Source organism: Dendrobates tinctorius, unplaced genomic scaffold (genome assembly GCF_039654945.1).
Source record: "Dendrobates tinctorius isolate UK_male_01 unplaced genomic scaffold, ASM3965494v1 ptg000155l, whole genome shotgun sequence".
In the NCBI taxonomy this organism is placed as follows: Eukaryota; Metazoa; Chordata; class Amphibia; order Anura; family Dendrobatidae; genus Dendrobates; species Dendrobates tinctorius.
Window position 1 is genome coordinate 22957892 of NW_027361822.1, and position 19178 is coordinate 22977069.

Sequence of the window (19178 nt, forward strand, 5' to 3'; positions counted from 1 at the left end):
TGAAATTTACCGGTAGCTGCTGCATTTTCCACCCTAGGCTTATACACGAGTCAATAAGTTTTCCCATTTTTTTGTGGCAAAATTAGGGTGGTCGGCTTATATACGAGTAAATACGATAAGTAAAAAAGCAAGTGCATTAAATAATTAACATAGGGTACTTAGTAAACACTGTTTTGATCAAAAAAGTATAACGCTTTCCCACTATGGCAAGGTGTACCCATTTGTGACAGTAACTACACTCTCTAACGTTAAAACCTACCTAGTGTGAATAGTGGCAGATAGAGTTGAGCGAAACAGGTCGGTCAGATTCAAAAATCGCCGACTTTCGCCAAAGTCTGGTTTCGCTGATAGAAACCCGACCCTAGCGTGAGGTCGGCCATGAGGTCGCCGATCAGTGCGCCAGAGTTGCGTTTCAAATGATGCTTTCAGCGTCTTTTCTCACCCAATGATGGAGGACGCACACTGTGGGCAACACGATGACATGCGCAGCGGCCAGCACCATTTTAGAGAAGGGCATTGAAGTGATTGGCTGGCTTTGTGTGGCGTCACAGTGGGTATAAAAGGCTGTGAACGCCAACCGCCATCTTACTTCTGCCGATCTTACAATAGGGAGAGGTGCTGCTGCTGATTCTGAACAGGGAGAGCGTTAGACAGGGAAGAAGAAAAAAAAACTGCTTCTGCTGATAGCGCTTTTCACTGTACAGTTAGTGTGCAGTGAAAGGGGAGGATTTTTGTTGTGTGCAGCAGCTTTGGTGGTGATTAGGCTGCCTTTTAAGGCTACCTCCTAGCTGCATTGCTGTGTGCACACTGCTGTTCAAACTGCTTTTTTCAAAGCACTCCAAATTTTATTATTTTGTCCTGGTGAGTTTCTGAGCGTTCATTTTTTCCCACACCGTCTAGCGGTGTACGCTCCTCACACACTACCGTGTATCGGCTGGTATCATGAACAAATAGAAGCTATCTGGGTGTGACTCTGGAAGAAAAAGCCGAGGAGTTTTTCCGTTTTTCCAGACCTACACCTTAGAGTTGTGTTCGTTTTTCAAACAGTTTCGTATATCTGTTGTTTGATCATCGTCTAAACTAGACAGAGACAGCGTGTGTCAGTCCGTATACAAATACACGGAGCTTGACAATTTTACATACACACCCCGTACAGCGGTGTACGCTCCTCACACACTACCGTGTACCGCCTTCTAGCACGGACAAATAGAAGCTACCTGTGTGTGATTCTGGAAAAAAAAACGAGGAGTTTTTCCATTTTTCCAGACCTACACCTTAGAATCATGTCCGTTTTTCAACAGTTTCGTATATCTGTTGTTTGATTACTGTCTAAACTAGACAGAGACAGCGTGACACTCCGTATACAAATACACGGAGCTTGACAATTTTCCTTACACACATCGTATAGAGCTGTCCGATTCTCCAACAGTATTGTATATCTGCCGTTCGCATTACAGTCACTTTTATACCTAGTCAGCGTGTGTGTGTGACACTCCGTAAATACATATACGGAGATTGTTAGTTGCACAAAAAACGTATACAGTTGTACACTTCTGATACAGTTCCGTATATCTGCTTGTTGGATTACGGTCCAATACATACTGTGAGAGCGTCTGTGACTAACATAATGTATACGTTGATTTAATTTGTTTAATACACCTTACACAGCTGGACGCTCCTCATACAGTACCATCTCTTGGCGTTCCAAGGTCAGGGACAGTGTTTGTGTGTGACTGTAGGGATGTGGATTTGCCAGAAACTGCTCCTCCACCCACCACGGGCAGTGCATCATTGACACCTGAAACATTGGCCCACATGTGCGATTATGCCTTGCGGATCCTAAAAAGGGACCGCCGCATTGCCAAAATGATGAGGGATGACGACTACTGGCTGGCCAGCATCCTCGATCCACGCTACAAAGGCAAATTACACAACATCATGCCACATGAGAACCTAGAGATATTGGCAAACAAACAAGCAACTCTGGTAAACTGTTTGTTTGAGGCTTTCCCAGCACACAGCAGCGGTGCTGGTTCTCCCACGAGCCGCAGTGGGCACAATGGAAGAGGTGTTCGTGGTGCACACAGCAGAAGTGGCGTTGGAGACAGGGGTTCAATGACCATGTTGTGGAATGATTTCTCAAGTTCCGCTCACACGACTGTTAATACTGCATCGATTAAAAGTGACAGGAAGCAGCAGTTGTCAACTATGGTTGCAAACTACTTTTCCTCCCATATCGATGTTTTCCCACACAGGTCATTCATTCCCCTTTGACTATTGGCCCTCTAAACTGGACGCCTGGCCTGAATTGGCACAATATGCCTTACAGGAGCTCGCTTGCTCTGCTGCTAGTGTGTTATCTGAAAGAGTCTTCAGTGCTGCTGGATCAATCCTGAAAGAAAAAAGGACCCGTCTGTCGACCCAAAATGTTGATGATCTAACCTTCATTAAAATGAACCATGCATGGGTTTCAAAGGATTTTGTCCCACCTTCCCCTGATGACACATAGGTTACCAGAAAAGTGCCTCGGTTTTTTCCTCCTCTTCCTCAGACTTGCCCAATTACGCCCTTTGCAGCAGCTGAATGTCCAGCCAACACATCTACATATGCCAATTTTTAAACCTCCATAACCGGGCTGCCCACACCTCCCCTAACGGCTGGGGTCAAGACCTGGTGCACCTGGGCAAGTGCTGTTGCTCTGAACAGGTGGATGGGCCCACTGATGGCCGACGGCAATGGCACAGGGCCCCTCACAGTACAATAGTGTCTCAGACGTGGGAGGGCCCACTCGCCGTCAGACACACCAGCGTACTATGAGGGGCCCTGTGCCAGTACCGTCGACCACGATTGTGCCCCCCTGCTTGGTCATGGCCACAGCACTATTAAGTTGCAATACTTACCTCTCCCTGCTCCACCGCTGTGTAGTCTGTGCAGTTAAATCCTTCACAGGGATGGCCACTAGAAATTTGGTGTATTGATCAATGATGGTTAAGATGTAGCTATGGCCTGTCCTGCTGGCCTCTACCTTCAGATGATCAATGGCTACCATTTGAAATGGACGTCAACTTACAAGCGGATGCAGTGGTGGTTTATGATCACCTTTCACAGTTGTGATAGTCACAGACGTGTGACATTCCTGCCACCATTTTTCAATGTCTTCTCTCATGCCAATCCAATAGAATCGCCTACGGCCTGTGGCTTGTCTTTTGCACTCCAAAATGACCAGACACATCATGATAGGCAGTTAGGACCATGGGTACATCTCTCCCTGTGATCACAATTTGATGGAGACGAGTAACGGTGATGTGATCCACTGTGATAAAGCAATCCTTTCTTCACAAAGAAAGTTTTTCGCTTTCTCCACAGACACAGTAATTGAGGGTCTGCATCGCCTCTGCAACATCTACCGGGAGGTTTTCCCGCGATGAGTAATTCCAAAATTTCTGCTAACACTCGACTTTCCGTCTGTACTTGTATCCATGTAGTTTCCAGTAGCGGAGAGTCTGGACTGGCTAACTGAGATATATACGAAATTTAAAAGTACCACAACACTGTATACTGTTGTGCGCTTCGACTACCTTTCCCTTTTTCTACTTTTTAAATTCTAGTGTAATACATAGTGAGCCTGTGAGTGTCTGTGTCTGACTCCTTAAGTATAGACGGAAATTTAACCCTAGACTGGACACACCTGGTATATGCTGATACAGTACCTTGTTTCAAAAATTTGTATTAAGGTATCATCTGTAGGATAACCAACTGTGGGGGGGACCCTCTTCTTGCCGCAGACAAACACGAGACTGAGGCAGAGTTTGTATTGAACAGGTCTGTTTTTAGTGCCCATCCTTCTGTCGACAACAGCAATTCACCACAGCCGTTTCACATTTCTCTGTACACAGGCCCGAGTACCTTCACTTCCTTTGTAACTATAATCGTGGCGTCCTCTATGGCTCTTCCACTGTGGCTGGCCTAGGCCCAACCACCACAGCGCTGCACCAGTCTGAGCACACCGTCCGTATGATAGCCCCAGTCTTTGCGGCTACCGTTCTCTGGGCCACCCCCCCGTGACCGCCTCAACTGTCAGTCCTCTCTGGGGCCTTTTCACTGTCTCTATTTCCTTAGCAGCACTTCCTCTTTACTGTGCTCCCTTCACTGACTCTTCCAGAACCTTCCCTCAGCGTTTTATACTTCCATTTCTGGTAACTCCGCCCACCATCACCTAACAGTTTCTCTGACCAATGGCAGTTATTCAGTCCCACTCCTACACTCTCCACAGCCCTCCAATGGGCAAGCTAAAACACTGCACCCTTTCTCTTTATCTTAGCGGTTTCACACCTACACTGCGCTACACCTCTGTTTCTCACTACAGGCTGGTTTGTCTGTCAGTCCAACTTCCCTACATCATCCATAGTGAGTGAGCATGTGTGGGTTATGCCTTCTATATATACGGTGAATCGGAGAAACAAATTTTTACACTATACTCGATACAGCTTGTATCTTGTTATACAGTACCTTTGTTCGACATTTAGCATTACGGTAAAAACCAAACTCTGTAAGCGTCTGAGAGTGACTACGGGACTATTTATACGGAGATTTCAATTGTACCCTAAAAAATATATACTTGCTATCTTGTTATCCAGGACCTTTTTTACATTTTTTATTATGGTCAAAATCAAACTGAGTGAGCGTCTGAGGGTGACTACAGAAATATATACCGATATTTTCAATTTGGCCAACACTGTATACAGCAGAACGCTTCTGATGTAGTAACCTTTTTAGCTATTTAGATTCTGGTGTAATCCATAATGAGCCTGTAAACGTCTGTCTGTTACACCGGCAATATATTTGGAACTTTAAGATTACCCCAACACTGTATACAGCTGTACGCTTGTGTTACATAACCCATTTACAGCTTTTCATATTCTCGTGTAATCCATACTGGGCCTGAGAGCGTTTGTGTCTGCCTCCTGAAATGTATATGGAGAATCAGAATTTTTACACTATACTATATATACCTTGTATCTGGTGATACTGTACCCTTTTTCAACTTGTTATTTTATTGGGTAATCCATACTGAGCCTGTGAGCGTCTGTGTATGCCTCATGAAATATATACGGAGATTTACTGTTATCCATAGACTGTATAGAGCTGTAAGCTTCTGATACAGTACCATATATCTGCTGGTATTTTGGGTCCATTTTCAAAAACATGAGGAAGTATGGTGGAAGAGGACGCCGATGTGGGTGTGGAGGGCCACCTGGTACTGATGTTAGTGGTGGTGCATCTGCTGGTAGTGCCAAAAACACAATAGCAGCTAAGGCAGGAGGTGTTGAGCCAGCATCATGGTGTAGCTCTGAAAGGCCTGTAAGGCTCCCTTTTCTGGGAGTAGGTAGACTGCTTTTAAAGCCGGAGTATCAGGAACTGTTTGTGGCTTACATTGCTGAAACAGCCTCCAGCTCTATCGCCTCCTCTTCTGAAGTTGTAAAAAATGCAAGCACTGAGTCAGAACTGCAGGCTTCTGGTCAGGAGAAACCCCTTTCCTTGTGTCCTTCACCCACACCAAAAGCGAAGGATATGGAAGCACACACTTCAGATTACTCCATGGAGCTCTTTTCACATACCATGCCTGGGTTAATTAAAAATAGGGCCCATGATGTACTGGAGCATTGTAAATGGGGCAGATCAGACACTGGAGCAGCATCTAAGGGGCCCATTATACACTGGAGCATTACAAATGGGGCCCATTATATATGGAGCATTATTGGAGCCCATCATACACTGGAGCATCATCCATGAGGCTCATCATGTACTGGAGCATTGTAAATGGGGCAGATCAGACACTGGAGCAGCATCTAAGGGGCCCATTATACACTGGAGCATTACAAATGGGGCCCATTATATATGGAGCGTTATTAGGGCCCATGATACACTGGAGCATCATCCATGAGGCCCATCATGTACTGGAGCATTGTTAATGGGGCAGATCAGACACTGGAGCATTACAAATGGGGCCCATTATATATGGAGCATTATGTGGAGCTCATCAGATACTGTATGGAACATTATATGTGACTAATTATTTGGTATGGAGAAATATATGGGGCTCATTATTCTGTATGGCGCACAATGTGGTGGCCATAACACTGTATGGAGTAATATACTGTCCTATTTTTGAGCTATTGTACAATTTAAAATAGAGCAGTCATGTCATGTAAGCAGTGAAGTATGTGTCATTGTACTATACCTATATTTCTGTGGCGTATCGGAGCATCATGAGTTGTGGTATGTGTTAAAGGGGTTGCACTGACACTCTTTGGCCCAGGGCACACGAAAACCTGGAGCCAGCCCAACCCCCCCCCCACAACTTTAGCCAAATAACCCCCAGTTTTCAATGCATAACTATTATTAGGAAGTAAATTAAGGTTGACAAGCTTCAGTTATAAGAATTGATGTTTTTGGCATTGAAATGGGCACTGTAAGTGTGTTTACTGTCTTCCACTCCCTGCTGACTTGGCTTCCCCATTGACTTGCATTGGGTTTCGTGTTTCAGTCGGCATCCGACTTTTCCCTATAGTTGGCCGACCCGACTTTTGCGAAAGTCGAGTTTCATGAAACCCGACTCGACCCGAAAAAAGGCAAAGTCGCTCATCTCTAGTGGCAGAGTCTCCGGGTCCCAAACGTCATCAGCACTGATTCGGCGCTGGGCATCACCTGTCATTCCACCGCACCACAGCACCGGGACAGTGAGTGCCAAGTCCACTGGAACACCTTCTGCACTGGAGGTGAATATATGTTTTTTTATATTGGGGCCAAACATTTAGTTAAAAATGGAGTTGTCCTAGTATTGAACACCCCCCTTAAGGTTATGTGTTACTGAGAATTTAGCTATTCTGCATTTGCCACCAACACATATAAAAGCCTTATTTTTATTTTATTCTTATTTTTCATAATTTTTATTCATTTTAATATCTCACTTGGGGAAACAAATCATTATTTAATAAAGTAATATCTAGTACAAGAATATTGCTTCATTAATTATGGTGATTAAATGGTTTCACTATAAGGAAAATGTTTCCATTCTCTGAATAATACAACAATTCATTCCTATATTCATTCTGGCTCCTGGTTATACATACTGTGCTATTATCGGTCTAATAAATATATTCAATTATTAAAATCTGAGTAATAAAGATGGAAACCCTTGTTACATTAAAATACACAGTGACAGCTATGGGAGGAAAAGGAGAGATTATAACATAAGAATGTTGATACTCTCAGTGTGAAAAACAAGATAATCTTGTAGTTATGATACATTTTAATGGCTAACAAAAATAAAATAAATGATGTTATAAAGCAAGCTTTCGGGACTTCTTAGGTCCCTTCCTCAGGCATGGTATTACAAAGTTTCTGAAGAAACACAAATATATGCAGGAACAAACAATAACAACAACAAAAAAGTGGCATGGTATGATAAATGAACATTTAAATAAACAACAAACTGAGCTCAGAGACTGAATCCTTAATTAGACTAGACTAGTGGTGTGAAAGTTTTATAGTCCCAATATCCAAGTAAGATCAGAGGAATGGTGCCCTCACTGCTTGTGGAGCAGATTCCTCAGATATTGTGGTGAGTCATAAATCCTTCTGATAGATTTAGTCCTGTGTGGATGGGATCAAAGCCTTTAATAAGTTTGTATTCCCAAACCCTGCAATGTTTTTGATATTTAGAATAACCTTTTAATCCCTTAACGACCCCTGATACAATTTTTAATGGCGGCAGTTAAGGGTACTTATTCCTCAGCGCCGCTTTTCAACAGCGCTGAGAAATAAGGTTATAGTTGGAAAATCTCTGGGGTCTCGGGTTAGAGCTAGGGTTGGGGCTAGGATTAGAGTTGGGGCTAGGGTTACGGTTGTGGTGTGGGGGGTTACGGCTGTTGTGTTGGGGGGTTGTGATTAGGGCCAGGGGTAGGGCTGTGTTTGGGTTGGAGTTAGAATTGTGGGTTCTCCACTGTTTAGTTACATCAGGGGGTCTCCAAATGCGACATGGCACCCACCATTGATTCCAGCCAATTTTGGGTTCAAAAAGTCAAATGGTGCTCCCTCCCTTCTGAGCCCTGCCGTGCGCCCAAACAGTGTTTTTTCCAAACATACGGTGTATTGGTGTACTCAGGAGAAATTGCACAACAAATTTTGTGCTCCATTTTCTTGTTACCCTAGTGAAAATAAAAAAGTTTGGGTCTAAAGTAAAATTTTTTGTGAAAAAAGTAAAATGTTCATTTTTTCCCCCCACATTCCTGTGAAGCACCTAAAGGGTTAATAAACTTCTTGAATATGGTTTTGAGCACCTTGAGGAGTGCAGTTTTTAAAATGGTGTCACTTTTGGGTATTTTCTGTCATATTGATCCCCCAAACTCACTTCAAATGTGATGTGGTCCCTAAACAAAGGTTTTGTAAATTTTGTTGGAAAAATGAGAAATCGCGGGTCAACTTTTAACCCTTATAACTTCCTAGCAAAAAAAAATTGTTTCCAAAATTGTGCTGATGTAAAGTAGGTATGAGGGAAATGTTATTTATTAACTATTTTGTGTGATACGTCACTGATTAAAGGACACAAAAATTAAAAGTTTGAAAATTGCAAAATTTTTGCCTAATTTCTGTTGTTTTTTTTTTCATAAATAAATGCAAGTCATATCAAAGAAATATTACCACTAAGGCCTGTTTCACACTTCAGTTTTTTGTGTCCGTTAAAATCCGCCAAAAAGGCGGAAAAGCGGATCCGTTCCTAACATATGAACGGATGCCACCGGATCCGTTTTTTGACGGATCCGCCGAATGAAGAATTTTAAAGGAAACGTAGAGAGAGAGAGAGAGAGAATTTTTTTTTCCACTGCCAGAAAGGATTTCAGGGTTAAATTCCCCTGACTTCCTTTCTCCGGGCATGCGCACTGTAAAATGCGGATCCTACAGCAAAAAAAACGTTGCAGGGTCCGTCCAGGCATACCAGCGGACGCAAACATTTTGGTGGATCCGCAAAAAAACGGATCCAACGGATAGCCATCCGTCAAGATCCGCCGGTAATGCAACTCAATGGGGAAAAAAACGGATCCGCCAAAAAAATGGTGGATCCGTTTTTTTCAAAAACTGGCGGATTTTGACTGATGGTCAAAAACGGAAGTGTGAAACAGGCTTAACATGAAGTACAATATGTCACAAAAAAAGATTCTCAGAATCAGTGGGATATCTTGAAGAAGCGTTCCAGAGCTATAACCTCATAAAGGGACAGTGGTCAGAATTGTAAACATTGGCTTGGTCATGAAGTACAAAATTGGCTATGTCACTAAGGGGTTAATATGACAACTTTCATATTGTTCATTTTGTGTTCTGGACCACAGAAATGTTTGGCCACTGGTAAATGGGTTTTTTATCTGCATACGTGTGACGATGAGACTTCATCCTTGCTCTCAATTTCTGTCCTCTTTTTCCCCGCGTAGAGACCCCCAATAGGACATATAGTGCACAGAATTAAGTGCACCACATTGGAACAAAGACATGTGAATTTCCCGGGAATCTTATATTCCTAATGTGTGTTGAGAATCTGTATCCTGTCTTTGGTCTCTACATGAGCGCAGATTTTGCAGCTCGTTTGTGAGGAACGTGAAGGACCCACACCTCGCCTCGTCAATTTTACATCAGCGGGATCACATGGCAAGGTCTCCCCACTTGCACCAATGTTATGTTCTGCACCCCCTAGGGATATGTAAGGTGAGCTTGACACAGTTTTACACAGACAGCCCAGGTCACGCAGTTCTGTCTGTACCTGGTTGTCGGCGTGACAATGCATGTCTTTGCTTTAACCCTTTGCTCCTTTCCCCCTAATTGAGCTGGGATACTGTTGGCTGTTACCTGCTCAGTTCCCTGCTCTGCTTCGTAGCCGTGCATGTGTTAAGTCTTTGCTCTGCTGCATGACCATCCAGCGGTCCCTGGTTGCCGCTGTGGAAGCTGTCCACAGGTTGCGAGGTCATTTGCAGCTGGTGCATGACTTTCCACATGTGTCTAGGCTTGCAGATGCTGCCAGGTACTCTAAGCCTCAGTTCCTGCACTGATTGTGCTGTAATGGTTTCTGTGTGTACTTAGGGCGTGCGCGGCCACACCTCCCCTGCTTATATCAGGGTTTGCGTGTGTTCTTGAAATGCTGTCCCTAGCCAATTGCTGAGGGGCAGATCCTATATAAACTTACCCTGCCCTATGGGCAGGGCCAGAGCTACTCTCAGAGTTCCTGAACTTTGCCATGTGTGTTTTGTGTCTGTGTCCCTGGACCTCTCCTGTCTATGTTTTGGTACCATAGTCCCTGCCTTGATTCTTGCTTTGTCCTGTTCCTGCGCCCTGCCCTGGAGGTGGTATATCCAGGCCTGAATCCTTGATCCTGTACCTGACCCTGTCTGAACTGTGTCTGCTGTGTTATATTTCTGGAATCTCTGTGTCTGGAGCCTTACACCCACTGACTGAGTCTTTTGTACCTGGTGTTTCTGCTGAGCATCTACTACCCTGTGCTTTGACTACCATGCGGTGCTAGCTCCATGCAGGACCAGCAATCCTGCGGTTTTAGCACCATCACACTTGAGTTCCTTCCTAGATCCAATGCCCGGAGCCTGACGACTGCAGTCTGGAACCTGATGAGCGCTGCCTGGAGCTTGATGATTGCAGTGGTGCCTGTAGGTAGTGTCAGATGTCCGGAACTGAACGACTCCTGTTTGATGTCTGCCGGTGACTCTTATGTCCTGATGTCCAGCCTGTGTCCTGATATCCTTATGTACCCTTATGTCCTGTCTGAGTCCCGATGTCCCACCTATGTGTGCCTCGGTGATCCATTGGTTCCTTGGGGTCCACTGGGTGGTACCCTTCTGGGAGGTGTGGAATCGGGAGCCTGGAATAGCCTTGTTTAATCTATGTACTGTGGGACTTTACTTTAGTAAACTTTAAGTTCTTTATACCTGAAGTTGTGCGGTGTCATCAAGTCCTACGTGTCTTCTCCTTGTCCACATGCTCAGCTGCCACAGAATCCCAGTCGCTGCCCTTCCCTAGTTCGGGTAGGCTCGGGTCCCCCTCTGTGGTATAGAGGGTCCATATTGCGTCCCCAGGGGACGCCCGCCGTCGGTGTGGAGGCGCCTGCTGGGCCGCGTCCTCGGCCGCAGACATGACAGCCCCGTCCTCATGGCCCCAGGGAGGCACAGGATGTGAGAGAAGGTGGCCCACGCAGTCAATGAAGTGGCACCACACTGGCGTACAACCCTTACAAGCTGAGAGGCCCCTTTCACTAATACCAGTGAACAGAACCCGGTAGGATTGCCGCCAGTTCTTCGTTCGATATATGCCTGGTCCATTAATGTTCTATCACATGAGGACATGGTTAATAATGTATTATCTGGCACGGTGGTTCAGTGGTTAGCACTGCAGCCTTGCAGTCCTGGGTTCAAATCCCAAAAAGGACAACATCTGCAAGGAGTTTGTATGTTCTCCCCGTGTTTGCGTGGGTTTCCTCCAGGTTCTCCGGTTTCCTCCCACACTCCAAAGACATACTGATAGGGAACTTAGATTGTGAGCCCCATCGGGGACAGTGCCAATAATGTCTGTAAAGCACTATATAAATGACTAAAATAAAATGTAAAAAAATCTGTTATTGTTTTATTATTCTAAGCATCAATCATATTATTCCACTGTTAATAATTATATGGATATGACTGATGCCACTTGGATTGATAGCTGGCTCTGCGGAGCCTCAGTACAAAGCTAACTGTCAGTCCCAGTACTGGGTGGTGACTGCACCTGCACCAGCTCCTGCATGACACAAAGCCAACGGCTCCCGGAAGGAAGAAACTCCATTATCTCCTGGGAGTCATGATAGCAGTACGGCGGCCGGACACCGATCACAGGCTATTAACCTGCGGATTATCCCTATATCTGTATGTAAGGAACAAGGAGTCTGTGCAAGAAAGCGGCCGAGACTTCTACCAAGCTGGACCAAATCTGTAAGGCTGGGGTCACACTAACCTACGCAAAATACAGTCCGTAGTTTATAGGCGTAATAGGGATGAATGACCTCTAAATAGTGGTCTGTAGGTCATCCGTAAGCAAGGTGCGGTCGCGTATTTTGCGCATGTGAGCATCCGTATGGCGAGATTTTCTCGCAGCCTTGCAAAATGGACATTTAACGGTTTTGAGGCCTGCTAACAATTTAAATCATTAGCCTCCACCCTATTTATTGGCTCAGGAACAGGTGGCTGCCTCCATTCTGTCCATTTGTCACCTTGCCTTCACTAGGTGTGTTGGTGTTGTATGTGCAATATGGCAGAGGGTCTGAGTTTCAATACAACTGAGCAGGTTCTCTTCAACTGGCTTTTGTCACGGCGTTTTGGGCAACCATACCCAGTGATAGTGGATCCGCGGAGGAGGAGACGCATGTGGGTACATCCACTTTTGAGGCAACGACTCACAAGAGGTCATTTTCACCGCCTCTATTCTTCTCTGCGGGAGCATCCACTGAAATTTTACCAATACTGTCGCATGAGCATTTCCACATTTGATCGACTCTTGGAGACAGTGCGCCCTGGGATAACCTTTCAGGACACAAGGATGCGCAAAGCTATATCTGCAGAGGAGCGACTTCTACTCACAATATGGTATGTACTACACAACCACATTCTCTATGTTCATAATGTGTGGGCTTAAAGTATGTTTTTTTTTGCCTTCTTGGACTAAGTTTAATGCCCTCATCTTACTCAAAATATGGTTCAACTTACAAACCAGAATGATAGCTCTAATATGTACTGCATATCGCTTAGTCATTGTGCAACCAAATATGTGTGTGTTATTCTTGTCATGATCTCAGTGCGGGTTTGACTCGCACACGTGGGGTTAATGTTTGGAACCAGTGCTGATGACTGGCATTTCTGGGGTTAATAATAATAATAATAAATTTTATTTTTATAGCGCCGACATATTCCGCAGCACTTTACATTTCAGAGGGGATTTGTACAGACAATAGACATTACAGCATAACAATAATCACATACAGTAGATTATAACAAATACCAAGAGGAGTGAGGGCCCTGCTCGCAAGCTTACAGTCTATGAGGAAAGAGGTAGACACGAAAGGTGGGTGGTAACAGTTGCCCTGATTGTATGGACCAGCCATAATGTTAAGTGTGTAACAGTACAGACACAGAGGGCTAATGGATGCATAAAGCATGTGGGAACATGATGCTGGGAACCTGGTTATGGTAAAACTTTTGGCTCTGCCACACAGGGATAGGTTAGGTTAATGTGTTGAGGCGATAGGCCAGTCTGAATAAATGCGTTTTCAGGACACGCTTAAAATTGTGGGGATTGGGGACTAATCGTATTGACCTGGGAAGTGCATTCCAAAGAATTGGCGCGGCACGTGTAAAGTCTTGGAGACGGGATAGGGAGGTTCTGACTATTGAGGATACTAACCTCAGGTCAACAGCAGAACGGAGGGCGCGGGTAGGGTGGTATACTGAAACAAGGGAGGAGATGTAGGGTGGTGGTGAGCCATGGAGGGCTTTGTGGGTGAGGGTAATAAGTTTATACTGAATTCTGGAGTGGATGGGTAGCCAGTGTAATGACTGGCACAAGGTAGAGGCATCGGTGTAACGATTGGTGAGGAATATGATCCTGGCTGCAGCATTCAAGACAGATTGGAGAGGGGAGAGTTTGGTAAGAGGGAGACCGATTAGAAGAGAGTTACAATAGTCGAGACGAGAATGAATAAGAGAAACAGTAAGAGTTTTTGCAGAGTCAAAAGTAAGAAAAGGTCGAATTCTAGAAATGTTTTTGAGGTGCAGATGACAAGAGCGAGCCAGTGATCGAATGTGGGGGGCAAAGGAAAGCTCGGAATCAAGTATGACCCCAAGACAGCGGGCATGTTGCTGGGGAGTAATAGTGGAACCACACACGGAAATGGCAATGTCAGGTGTAGGTACATTAGTAGCGGGAGGAAACACCAGGAGTTCAGTCTTTGACAGGTTCAGTTTCAGATATAGTGAGGACATGATATTAGACACAGCGTTTAGACAATCACCAGTGTTTTCTAGAAAGGCTGTGGGTTAAAGGTTGTGATCCCGATGCAGGCTTACCTGCACACCTGGGGCTATGATTGTGGCCTCTCCCTGGTTCTGGGGGAGGCTTCTTATAGCCTCAGGACGCTCCCATCCCTGTCAGTTATACTCTTGCCCTTGGCATTGTGTGGTGACCCCTGAGTGTGTCTGTGCTGTGTTCTGGTTACTTGATTCTCTGTGTATGACTCGGTCTGTTTCCTAGATATCGCTTTGGATTCTGCCTGGTACCTCCTATGTCTGTTTGGTTTTGATCTCTGCTTGGCCCTGATTATCCGCTCTGTCTCCTCCCTGGTACTGTACTGTGATCCTGTGTATGACCTTTGGCTTTGTCTGACCTCCCGTCTGTTTGTCCCTCCTGTACTTCGTTTGCCCGTACTGTTGTGACCTCCGTTTTGCCTGACTCTGAGTTGTTGTATGGTGTCCTGTCATATCTGAAAGCAGGACGCTAAGCCACGCCCCCTTCCAGTCACATGACCATAGGTCCCGTGCAAGCTTGTTCATTTTCAGTGTCCGCAGGTCCCATGCCTCTTTACTTTCCAGCGCTGACTGGACCCTGACACTAATAGTTGAAGCACGCTTTGTCACCTCTGCTGCCCTGCTCCCCAGGTAACTCTTAGCACTGCTTCTGTACCCAGGACACGCGCACTGGCTCTATGAGAAAGTGTAGTGCGGTGTCTCTGACATTTCTATCTCAATTCCTACCAAGTTTGGTCGGCATGTAACTGATGTTTTTGGAATTTCTGCGTTCTAAAATTATCAATATCTGTTGTTCTACAGCTTCCTGTCCACTGGCCTGTCTTATGCCGCCCTCCACCATGAGTTTCTCATTGGAAGATCTACCATTTCTGGCATAGTGAGGTCTACATGTACAGAAATCTAGACAAGACTCCATCAAGCGGTCATGCCCGAGCCCAGGATGGAAGACTGGTTGAGGATATCAAGGGACTTTGAGGAGGACTGCCAGTTTCCTAATTGTATTGGGGCCCTGGATGGCAAACATATCCGGGTGCGTAAGCCGCCAAACTCTGGCTCCCAATTCTCCAATTATAAACAATACTTTTCTGTTGTATTGTTGGCTCTGGTAGACCCTCAATACAAGTTTATAATTGTTGACATTGGGGCCTATGGAAGGATGGGAGACTCTAGAGTCTTCAATACTTCCATAATGGCTCGGCAGCTACGCACCAACCAGTTGGATCTACCACCACCACACCAGCTACCAGGCTCCACTGAAGAATCAGTCCCTTATGTCCTTGTGGCAGATGAGGTGTTTCAGTTATCGCGCAATGTCATGAGGCCATATCCCCGGCGCAACCTTGACCACAGACGCAGAATTTTTAACTTGCGACTATCACGTGCTAGGCGACTGGTGGAGTGTTCCTTTGGCAGTCTTTGTGCCAAATGGCGGGTACTCCAGTCTGCCATTCAGTTGAGTGAACAGAATGTTAATGAAGTTGTGAAAGCCTGTGTGGTTCTTCATAACTTCACCAGGATACATGATTGTTCCTCCTCTGCTGGTGTTCTGCGTAGGCCAGACAATGTGCGCAGGGTGAGACCACCTATGAACCCTCAACGTAGACCGCTCTCTGGCCTCAAAGTGCGTGATATTTTCACTAATTACTTTATCTCACCTGAGGGGGCAACTTCTTGGCAAGAGCATGCTGTGTCTATGTTATAATTTGTTTCTTTAATTGTGTCTAAATATATATAACTCAACCCCTTATGATTCAATGACTGTTACATTGCATTGGTTAGTGTATGTTAGTATATTGACAGGGTTTTTGAGAAATCACACAGAGACGTTAACTGTAGTAGACAAATTTTTAGTTTTGCCTTTTTGCTTTTTTATCTTAAAGGCAAACATAATATTGCCATATGAAAAGTTTGGCAATGGGCAAAATTGCCCTTTTTGCATTATTAAACTTTTTTGAAAAGTAACATATATAACATAACCCCAAAAAACATTAGGCAATAACAACATTGCTGCATGAGAATATTTAAATACAAAGGAAAAAAATAGGTGATCTCCATAACCAAAATTAATGCTAAAAGATAACACTCACATTTCTTCAGAATGTTTTCCAATCATAGAAATATTCCACCATGACAGGCAAGGCTACCTCATGGCTTTCAGACAGATATTACCTGTCTGTAGAACAGAGAATATTTAACCATGCTATACTGGAAAGAATGAAAAAACAAAACTCACTTGTTAAGACATAGAGAGAGCGTGATATTCTGAAGGCTGGTCGCCTTGATTTGTTACTATAGATTGCTAGCAAAAAAGGTGACTCCTTCACTAAGGCCAGCATGCCTTTCCTAGGCATTAGCAAGTGAGTAGTGTATTTTCATCCTTTGACTTTACAGTATAGCGCGTTTAAATATTCTCTTTTGTACAGACATGTATTATCTGTGTGAAAGGCGTGAGGTAGCCTTGCCTGTCATGATGAATTCTTAATATGATTGGAAAACATTGTTAAAAAATTTGAATGTTAAATTTTTTAACAAAGTTTGTTGATGGAGACCACCTGTTTTTTCCTTTGTATTTGGAGCACCAGTGAAACCGCACTGGACATCTACGGCCATCAGACTTATAAATCCTCATAGGTTGGGGAAGGGGAACGTGGAAGAGCAGCCTGTGGGTGCTGCTGGACACTGTGGCCAACATCGTCCTGTGTGGGGCCTTACTGTTGCCCATGATGTGGGAATTGTCCTGCCTCCTGGGAATGTTGGGGGTACTGGCCAGAGTAATGATGGGGAGGGGCATCTTGTTGGCTGTGGTAGTCACGTGGCTCATACCCACCAAGATAGCCATATCGTCCCCAACCAGGTTGGGACCAGCCTCCAACACTGGGTGGGTACAAGTGGCCATATTGGTGGGGTTGGCTAGAGGCTGACATTTGTGGCTGCTGAATAGAAGGTTGGGTAGTGGGAGGAAGGGGGTGAGGTGTAGGCCCACGTATTTGAGGATCCTCAGATCCTGCTTGAGCTTGCATTTGTGGGGGGTGCCTAAGGCACATGAGATTTCGTGGTGAAAGCTGCCACCTCTCAATGTATTCAAATAGTTCGTAGGGCGTATTGGGGTATGTGCAGGCATCAAGCAGGATCTGAAAGCATCCTCTAATACGGAGCCTGACCTCACGGGAAAGGGCACGGAGATAATTGGCCAGGCTGCGAGAGTATGCCTCCTCCCCATCATCAGTGTTAACTCTGGCTAAATAATTCAGGACCCCAGTGTCCACATTAGTGCGGGTATCAGGGGCAGGTATTTGCCGTCTTCGGCTTCTTCCTCGCCGGGATGTGGCAGCAGGCTGAGAGGAGCCCCGGATGTGGCCAGTTGGGCTGCTGCTGATATTGCCCTGATCCTCTGCTGGTGCTGATGCAGCAGCAGCACATGATGGTCCTGGTGGTGGGCTTTGGGGCGCAGGCAATGGCACATCCTGACTCGAGTCTTCACCCCTGCTCCTAGTAGGGGGAGAAGATGGGCCAGCCACCTCTTCCCCTGCAGACCCAGGATCAATGATGGAGTCTGTTTTCAAGCCAGTGCCTCTGTCCGTAAGGTTGGACTGAGTTCTGTGAAGAAATAGAACAGAGCCAAAAATAAATAACTATTTTTGGCCCTGTAAAGTATCTGTGTAATGTGTTGTGAGATATCTACTTACGGTCTCAGATCCAGAATTGGGGCGAGGAAGGAGAGGCGGTTGTAATAGATATATTTTCGTTTAACGTAGCCAGCATCCCCACTCCTGGACCGCTGCTGGTGTTCCCGGCGGTATTGGTCCCGGATACTTCGCCAGCATCTCATCACATCTTCCACTGCAATGTGACAGGAAATATTGTCAAAATCACGTATTTGATAGGTCACATTTGCTACCAGTAGTCTAGGCATGGGGCCTTCTGGGGTGTGCTTTCTACCCATGGTGGCATATCTAATTGGGCAGATACACAGGGTCTCTTTAGTTGATGTATCAAATAGCTACACTTAATAATTAGTTTGTCTAGGAGGATGAGGAGCTTGTGGCCTAAACCCAAATTATGGCTGTGTGAATCCACGTGTCACATCCAAATCTAACGGCCTCATGAGGAAAAAAGTACAAGCACAGGAAGGGGGGTGCTGATTCTATATTCCTTTTTTGTTGTACGCTAAGGTTACTCATGTTTTGGCTTGTACTTACGAATTTTCTGCTGCTCCTCACGTGGCCGATCACCAAAGTCATGGTACATCTGGCGACAGATGCGCCTCCATGACGCCTCCTTTCTTGCCTGGTTGGAATAATGGGCATCACGTTGGTCCCAGAGTTCGGGACGCTCCTGCACCAGGACTATTAACATTTCCACATTAATGTAAGTGGACATGGGGAGCATGAGGAGAAGGTAGCATTATATGCGGATGACCTGTTGTTATTTTTAGCGGATGCGGACAGATCATTACAAAACACGATGACACTTCTTGGGGCGTTTGTGGAGGTCTCGGGTCTGGTTATTTACTGGGAGAAGTCAGCGCTCCTTCCACTGGACTCATGCTCCTGCAGTGTAGTAGGTGTGCTGGTTGCAACGTCCCTCCAATATTTGGGCATAAGAATATCCAATAAGCTGACAGACTATGAGAGCCTCAATCTTGTTCCGCTGTTGGATAGGATCAAACAGAAGGTTAAGGCTTGGGCGAAGCTACACCTCTCTGTTGTGGGAAGAGTGAATCTGTTGAAGATGGTAGTTATGCCGCAACTCCTATATGTCCTTCATAACTCCCCTGTCTGGCTTCCCCAGAACAGGTTTCATAAAATTAATATGATTTTTAGAGAGCTCATCTGGCTAAAAAAAGGCGCGAGAATTAAACTTGAACACTTGCAAAAACCTAAAGAAGAGGGGGGACTCGCGTTGCCCAACCCATGGCTTTATTTTCTGGCTTCCCAATGCCAGCATGTAGCGGGAGGAATGGAGGGCGAGTTGGTGGATTTGGTGGGAGGTCAGAAGATCCTTCAATTCCTAGTGGGGCGGGGATCACTGGTGTCGGGTCTGGAGTCGGGTAGATTTCGATCCCTTGCA